Raw genomic sequence first — 7,288 nt, 5'->3', positions numbered from 1 at the left:
TCTTTTCTTTCAAATTGAGCAACACAACCAACAGCACATAATTAAGCCTCTTATCCTATAAATCAGCCATCAATTCAACTTAAAAATAATTCCACAAATAGCCAACAGTGATGCAATAACAAACAACATACCACTCATTCGAAACTCGCTAGGTCTAGTCTTTACGGTCGAATTATAACTCGTACAAGCATAGATAATGGAAGGAGAAGCAAACATACCTTGGACTGAGTAGAACCACGAAACCTAGTCCTTCTCCATAAAAAATCAGTCCCCCAACGCAGCTACATGAAGGATAAAGAGAAACTAGCAAGTTGTCCGGGGTTTTCGACACTAGAATCACATCGTAACATCCGAAATAACCTAGGGTTTGTGTGGGATCTTTGGGGAGGAGTTGCAAGGGTTCACTCTGGTTTTAATGGTCTGAAATATGAGTGAAATAAATGAGTTAATTATCCCTTAAAAGTCCCCTCTTGGACGACTTAATTGAGGCCTCTCCTTTTGGCAAGTAGGTGATGCACCTACTTGTCACCTACCAGCCTGCACAGTCTCGCAAAAATACGAGTATCTCTCTACTAAGACTTTGTATCGACAAACGGTTTAATGATTTAGAAACTAGACTCATAGATCTTCAATTTGGTAGGTAGATCATACCCTAGTTCCAAGTATGTTGATAGAAAAGCTGAGTTACATTTGACCTAATTTTCAGCACATTTATGAATAGAACTTATGATGACCTTTTCCAACTTTTGTTCCACAAATCGCTTGACTTCAAGACATAACACCAAATATCATACGAATAAAATAACTCATAATATAATCTCCTTATAATATTAATCACCCTAGTCTCACCCCAAGAGTACATGGTAAAACATTCCAACTTGTCGACTTTCGACGAAACTTATTTTCTTCAATTCATTTAGCTTCTAAGCCTTCAAAACCTCTTTTTACTTAGTATTAATGATCTTAAATATTTGTAACCTCCACGTCAACATGATGAACTAACTTTATAAACTTTTCAAAGATGATTCCATTTCCGAGCTTACATTAATTGACTTATGATGTATTCACACGTACGAAAATATGGGGTGTAACAGTTCTACTAATTGTCATAATTATTTGGCTGTTTTGTTCTTCTTGCAATTGTTGATGCCAACAGAATTCGAAAGTGGCTGAAGGTGGTTGATAGTGTAAAAATGGGGATGGTTATTAGTGTTCTTAGTGTTTGAGAGTTTTTTGTAGTTGCTGCCTTTTGTTGTTTATGTAATTTGTGTAACAAGCTTTGTAGAATTACAACATATTTAGCTGTTGATGTAATTTACAATATTTGAATCATATTTTGGTCGAATTGGTTCTAAGAAATAGTTGTTGGAATTCTCATTTGGTGCCTATTGTAGAAACTGGTAACACCATGCTTATTGTCAGTTTGTGCCTGTTGATTCTAGTGTTTAGGTAATGCTACCAAATAGTAAGAAATTGGTAATAAACTGGGATTGTGTAATCTAAACATCACAAAATTTCAACAGAAAATTCAAGATATAACCCGCTCATAGCATGTTGTAGAAGCTGTAAACAACTTGCAAGACACATTTTGTAACCATAGATAACGACTTCAAACATAATAACAAAAGGGAATAAAATCAAATAATTGAAATAGGTTCTACAAATATGAAAAAATCCAGCACATTACAAGTAGTCAAACCATAATGGCAAAATGAGGTTCAACAAAAAACAGTAGGTTCTTGGCAAGTCACTGAAAACTACTTGCCGCAATCCAAGTCACTATAGAATTCATATTGCTATTACAGTACAAATTGCTGCAAACTAAAAACTGTCAACTACAAAATCCAAGTCACTAAAGCTATTTCTTGACAAATTTATCCATGATCACTTGAGTTGCAACTTTTTGTGGTGGTTGTTGATTTGTGGGTTGTCCAACTTTGTTTCTTTGACTTACACTCATTTGCTGAAGTTAGGAAGTAGTAATTGCATCTCTTCCATTCCATCTTAGTCCTGGTATCCTAATTCTATCACTTGGTACTACTCAATATACTCCCATGGTTTATAACGCTTTCACCAGTAGTACCAGGCTGAAAATGTATAAAGTCTGTAATATTAGAGAGGAAAAAGTCAAAGAGTAACAGAACTAAATTTGTGAATTGTACTTACATTAAGGACTGTTCTTTCAGTCTCCGGGTTAGTGTAGCATCCAAATCCAACATGTCTTGGTCTTTTTTGTCCAGCAGCAGGTGAAGATCCAGTTAAAGACCCCATTTTCACACCAGTTAAAGTTACTCTTCCTCTTGATACTATACCCCTTTCTCTAAGAGCAGTTTGAGGAATAACATCTGAGAATACATCTCTGGTAGGTCAATTGTTGTACTACTTGCCTTTCCTCTGCCCCTTCCGTTGCCCCTTCCTCCAGTAGTTGTACTTGTTTGGATACCATTGGCAGTTTCTCCATTCACTGCACTTGTTTGGGTACCATTGCCACTTCCTTCGGTCCCTAAACTTATTTGGGTACCATTGCTACTTCCCCAGCAGTTGCACCAGTTGGGTAGCATTGCCCCTTCCTCTGCCCCTTTCACCAGTAGCTGAAGACTCTTTAGGGCCACTCTAAAATAAAAAGTGCAGTGAACATGTAGTGAAGTTACAGAAATGCAGTAAGTTATAGAAATACAGTGAAGTTAACACGTAGTGAAATTTCAAGAAAATGCAATGAAATTCATACCCTTGTTGGACATCCTTTTTTGTTGTGGCCAAGTTGACGACGTTGTGAACAAGTCATTTTTACTCCTTTTTTAGACAGCTTGTCCCTTTTTTGCTAGTTCATTCTTGGCCTTTCTTCTATTCTTTTGGGATCTGCCTGGCATTGGCTTTGGTGTTGGTGGTCAATTGGAGGATTGTTACTTAATGGCCACATTTCTAAGTTAGGAATTGGCTGAATGAAGTATCCATAAGGCTGTAGGAATTTATCCTTTCTGTACCAATGCTCCACATGTTCACCTGGATCCTGCTGTAAATAATGATATGCACATACTGCATGTTCACATGGGATGCATCTCAACTTCCACAACCTACAAGTGCACGTCTTGAAGGTAGTATTTACTACAAACCTTAACTCTTTCTATTTGATTTCAAATCCCTCCTGACTATTCCATATAATTGTGAATTGTCTAGCTAATTCCTTATTCTCTTCTAATATTAGCCTAGCCATAGGTAATATATCTGAAATTCATGTCTCAGCAACCTAATCATATCAACATGTATATCCATGATGACAACAACAACAACCTAGTATAATTCCACAAGCACGGTCTAGGGAGGGTAGGATGTACGCAGTCTTACCCCTATTCTGGAAGGGCAGAGAGACTATTTCTAATAGACTCTTGGCTAAAGATATCTAGCCATGATCTTATATCTAATTTCTTCTATCATGGTAATAATACTCTTGTGCCTAGTAGCCAATATCCACGAATTGAAAGTCTCAAACATGTTATTCTCTACTATGTCATGCCTGGAATATTTTTGGAAGAAAGCTCTGCACCATGCCTCCCTTGGATACTTCATCATATCTTCACATATATTCTGTGAACCAAGTCTCCTCATGTTCTCAACTTCTTTGTTGTATTTAAACACATAGCTTGCCTTTGAAATCTTCTATAATTGTCTTCTTCTTTCTTCACCTCCTCCATTTTTTTGGCCAATTGGACCATATGTGCCTTGCACACATCCTGACTTCTGCATCAGGCAGCAAGTCATTCACAGCTTCCTATAATCGCTACATAAAAATATAGGTAGAATAAAAGATTGGGAACTAAAACAAAAAAAGGCACTACTGTTAACAAGCAAGAATAGCAAAATATTTACCTTCTTCATATCTGAAATAACTGTTAAACCTTGACCATATCCCAGATGCAGATCTTCCATTAAGTGTCTAATGAACCAGCTCCATGAATGTTTGGTCTCATGGTATACAACAACCCATGCAATAGTAAATATCTGATGGTTCTCATTTCTTCCTACAACAACCAATAATTCACCCTTGCAATGTCCTTTTAGAAAGCACCCATCAAAGCCAATGATCTTCCTACAACTTTATAGCCAACCTTTCTTCAAGGCATTAAAACAAACATAAAAGTACTTAAACAAATTCTTACCAGACTTTGATTCTCTGTCAATTTCTACCCAACAAGAGGTACCGGGATTTATTTCTTTAATACTGTCAACATAGTCCCAAAGTCTAGAAAACTCCAACTTCCAATCCCGCATAAACTCTCTAAGAACTATTTTTTGGCCCTATAAACAATTGTTCTTCCTACATACAATCCCAAATTCTCTATAACAAGTTCCTGAATTTCCTAGATCCTTATATAATATGCAGTAGTTAGATCTTTTTTGAATCTTTAGCAATGTACTTGAAATTTCACAACTTGTTTGTGTTTAATGGTTGACACTTGTGAATATGATAGTATTTTTTCACCATAAAGTCATTAGAATCCCTATCAATACTATCAAATAACTCTTATCTTCTTCATTTATGTTTACACCTTATCCTTATTCCATGCTTCTCATTGGGTCTAAGCTTCAATCGAACATGGTACTCAACCGCATAATTAGTCACTGCCTTCCTAAATACCTTAGCATTCAAATATTACAACTACACAATCTGGATCATATCTAACCTTTGTGCTCTTCCTTCTACTTGGAATGTCAGCACCTGGCTCAAAGTCCATATCCAGCTTTTCACTAGTGTCATCACTTCCAGCAGCTGAACTATCTATGAATTCCTCATCACCTCCTAATCTGCAAGCATATTTCTGTCATTTGTTCACTCCTATATCTTCAAAACCTCTATCAATTCCAGATTCTCCTATTGGTACTCTAGCAGTTTCAGGTTATTTCTTTTTTCCTGCTAGCCTTTGTTTTATTTCTCCTATAATTTCTTATAATTTCTTATGACTCTCAACTCTTCATCAACCTCACTATCATCCTCATCAGGAATTTTATCTACATCAAACACACTACTAGTCACGTCTGATTCAACCCATTCTTCACCACCTATAATTTCATCTTCTGCAATAACAGAACCATCTTCCTCAGCAATAACATCCTCTACAGTTGGTTCTTCAGCAGAAAAATCATCAACAGAAACTCCAGCCTGTGACTCTTCAAGTTAAGGCTCTTCAAGAGGCTGTTCTGCAGTTATATTATCTGGACCACCTTCAGTTGTTTTCCTAGATGACTTATTTATTGAGTTAGTACTATCTTGAGTAATTTCTGGCCCACATAAATAGCCAACTGGGACAACTATCTCAACAACCTCATCAATAACATGTAAAACATAAACATTTAATTCTCCATCAGTACAGTGACAACCAATATTATATAATTGATCGTCATTTTCCACTAACACAAATTATTTAGTATTAGGGTTAAATACATTAAAAAAAAGACCAATAGTATGGTACTCCGATCCCCTTGTATAATAACCAAATTCAAAAAGGGAAAAGTGGTCCTGATCAATAAAAAATTCGTTCACCTCTTATTGGTGACATATTTTGTGTCTGGAGGATCGGTAAAGGTTCCACCATGATGAAAGAGTACAAGAATAAAGGTGTTCCCAGACATACTTTACCCTACATTGACAAAAACAATGGAAGAAAAAAAAGGCAAGTCAGAAAGGTTAATCAAAAAAGAAGAGAAAATACTCGAAATTTGGGTCTGTCATTTCACAAAACCAAATTACTAACACGCACCCAAAATAAACAATAAATAACTGAGGATAAATAACAAATGTCGTGGAAGCCGATTGATTTGGGAGCATGAACAAGCGAATCAGCCGATGCAAATCGTCGGGTTAGGTTCTTTTTTTACGGAGTGATAGAGGTAAAAAAATGGGAATGTGTTATTAGTTATTAGGTATAATAACTTTGTGACGGGTCAACCTGGTACCCAGGTAAATTACGTGGACAACATATCCACATGATGTACATTTATTGGGCTGACATTACACATAGACAGCGGTCACTTTTATTTTAATATGGGTCGGGATTTTGCTGTTTGAGTGGCATAATACCGGGTTGATTAAAGTGTTTAAATGGAACGGACTAAAGAATAAGTAGTAAAGTAGAAAGTGATCTCCACTTTAGAGGCTCTCGATGTATTTGGCCAATTAAGAATGTGTGGCAATTACATTGTGTAATAAGAAGTTAAGATAACCATCTCATTCTATTTTAATTTTCTTTTGTCAAACAAATTACTATACTTTTTACACTATTTTTCTTTTATTTCTCTAATTTGTATTTTTCAACCTTTCAACATGTTGCATACGGTATGCTTTCATATAGTTTTGCAACTTCTTATTTTCATTTTTTACTTTGCATAGTTGTTGAACAGAATTTCATATTTTACTAACTTTTTTTAATTCATTAGTATAGATATTTATTAAGAAAATATATGTTCAAAACTTATATTTTTCATTTTGTTACGTAAATAAACAGGTCAATTTAATTAATATATCATGTAATTAAGTATTTCTAATCAAATATGATCGTAGAAATTAATTATATTCTGAAAAAGAACTACCCCAATATAATTACTATTCTAATAATGCATAACTCGACCAATGTGACATCGATCCTCTGAAAAAAGATTAAACTAAGGGGTCGTTCAAGTTAAATTAGAATTTACTTTACTTGGATTAGTTATTCCGACACTGTTATTTCACCATTTTATAGGGATACAAATAACACTATAATTTTAGAATAAATAATTTTAGAATTAGTTATGTATACGATACGAAACCGGGTTCATCTATTGTGTGGCCAATCGAGATTGAAATGTAATAGGTTAAAGTCCGATCTCGGGTTATATGGTATTGAGGTACGAAGTTACAGCAACAAGCTCGTGATCCCGGGACCGAACAAGATCGAGATCAAACAAGAGGACCGAAATATCCACGATCAGTTGAAGATCACGGCGGGAATCTCGACACGTATCAGGGAGAGGCCGGTTAATTAGCAAAGGGGATCTTATCATTTGTAACACACATTGAAATACGCAATACAAAGCAATATACTGTTATTTCTAACTCTTATTATCTTGTTATTCTGTTCTTACATCACTAGAGGCATTTCGTTGTTCGAGGGTGATCGAACTCGAAGGCCAAGGCTGTTCAATTTGTGTGGTTTGCGTTTATTCTCTTATCGTTAATTTCAATATTAATTTGTCTTCTTAATTTGTATCAAGTTATATCATGTATCCTTAAAAACGCATATAAATTTAATTG

The 7,288-nt window shown here is 35.4% G+C and overlaps 1 long non-coding RNA gene across 2 annotated transcripts; it reads right to left on the bottom strand.

The window, feature by feature from the left end:
• Positions 1-1,616: 1,616 nt before the first annotated feature.
• LOC109238679 lies at positions 1,617-5,908 on the bottom strand. Of its 2 annotated transcripts, none has more exons than XR_002069770.1 (5): positions 5,757-5,908; positions 3,868-5,636; positions 2,729-3,778; positions 2,167-2,613; positions 1,617-2,087 (listed from the first exon to the last, which is right to left on the bottom strand). It is a non-coding gene; the product is annotated as an uncharacterized LOC109238679 (long non-coding RNA). The 2 variants fall into 2 exon arrangements; XR_002069771.1 differs by having other exon boundaries at positions 2,729-3,738.
• Between the last annotated feature and the right edge of the window lie 1,380 nt (positions 5,909-7,288).

The sequence above is a fragment of the Nicotiana attenuata genome, unplaced genomic scaffold (assembly GCF_001879085.1).
Source record: "Nicotiana attenuata strain UT unplaced genomic scaffold, NIATTr2, whole genome shotgun sequence".
NCBI lineage: Eukaryota > Viridiplantae > Streptophyta > Magnoliopsida > Solanales > Solanaceae > Nicotiana > Nicotiana attenuata.
This window is presented reverse-complemented; position numbering and strand designations above follow the sequence as displayed.